General features: G+C 30.7%; 1 long non-coding RNA gene across 1 annotated transcript; it reads left to right on the top strand.

Annotated features, from left to right (window-relative positions):
* The first annotated feature begins 223 nt into the window (after positions 1-223).
* LOC117319718 lies at positions 224-436 on the top strand. Its single transcript, XR_004530809.1, has 2 exons — positions 224-327; positions 367-436. It is a non-coding gene; the product is annotated as an uncharacterized LOC117319718 (long non-coding RNA).
* Positions 437-1,382: the final 946 nt, after the last annotated feature.

Below are 1,382 nucleotides of genomic sequence, written 5' to 3'. Positions count from 1 at the left end.
GTTACTAGTACGTGATCAGATAGTCAGTGTATTTGATAATAATATATTAAATAGAAAATGATATAAGTATATTGGATCCTTCACATTATACGTAATACTGAGACATATTGAAGTTTAAATTCTTTCATGAAAACAATTGCCCTTTTTTACATTACACGATTCATATGAATACCGATTAATCATATATCATTTTGACACAGAATACTATATACAAGAGTTAAATTATCCAGCATTAAATTTCCAATTGAATCAAAGCTTGCTACGGACGAAAAAACAACGTAAGCTATTAAGAATTTCACATTCTAAATTTCCTATTGAAAGAGAAAGGTGGAATAAGCCTCGCGAGGAAAGGTCATCTGCATGGAGTGAATCTTCAAAACAAATCAACATACTAAATATCACGGTTTAATTTACCAAAGGAAAATAAAAGGAAGAATTACTTGATGTCATTTTTTACAGAAAAAGAAGAAGAAAGGAATTCAACTACTTGAAATATGTTCAAAACGAGATATTCATAATCAAAGTATATTACACAAATGTATGCTGCAATTGTTTGTTTAATTTAGGTAAAGATTTAGCGATACAGTACTAGTGTTCCTTATTTCAACGACAACCTGCGTCGACACACTGTCTAGCAGCAAAGATGCCATGGTTGGTTCAACTGACCGGTATTATTATTTCTTTATTTCCTCCAAATTTGAAGAGCAATAGAAATAACACAAAATACATATAAATCTCAAACAACATAGAAAGAAAAGAAAATTTGTTCACACTCAGGTTTACATCCTTACATAGTGATACACGCTTTGACATAAAAAAAAAAAAAACATCATAGAATGATAATAACATACGCAGTTCACTATACACAACAGAAGAATATACCAGGGGCAAATAGAATCGTACGGTGATCTCTAATGACATACATACACTCCTCGTGCTACATAGAGAATAATACGAAGCCAATTGAAGGAAGTGACTTATTACACATGTGTCATCTTATTTAACTACCAACACATCTAAATTGAAGATAATTTTAAAGAAGATAAGATTTATTGCATTTTTGCCAGTGAAATGTAGACATTTATCAAACTAATAAAACTTATATTTTCACTGCAGCGATGAGCAGTGAAAAATATAAGATTTTGAAGTGAAAATAGAAGTAAATATTGTAATGTGACGCTCAATGTTATTCTCTGGGGTTCTCCTAAATTATCTGATGAACAAAACGGCTATATTTTTCAATATGTTCAAAATTTTATTAAATCCAGTAATCGATTTTAGGTCATGTCTGTCTTGTCCGTTTCTGTCTCTCTCTCATTTTCTTTTTCTCTCTCTCTCTCTTAATTAACTGGCATTAACATATCAACTTTTCATTCTGCCCT

This window comes from Pecten maximus, unplaced genomic scaffold (assembly GCF_902652985.1).
Source record: "Pecten maximus unplaced genomic scaffold, xPecMax1.1, whole genome shotgun sequence".
In the NCBI taxonomy this organism is placed as follows: domain Eukaryota; kingdom Metazoa; phylum Mollusca; class Bivalvia; order Pectinida; family Pectinidae; genus Pecten; species Pecten maximus.
Note: the sequence above shows the minus strand (reverse complement) of the source record. Positions and strands in the feature narration are given on the sequence as shown.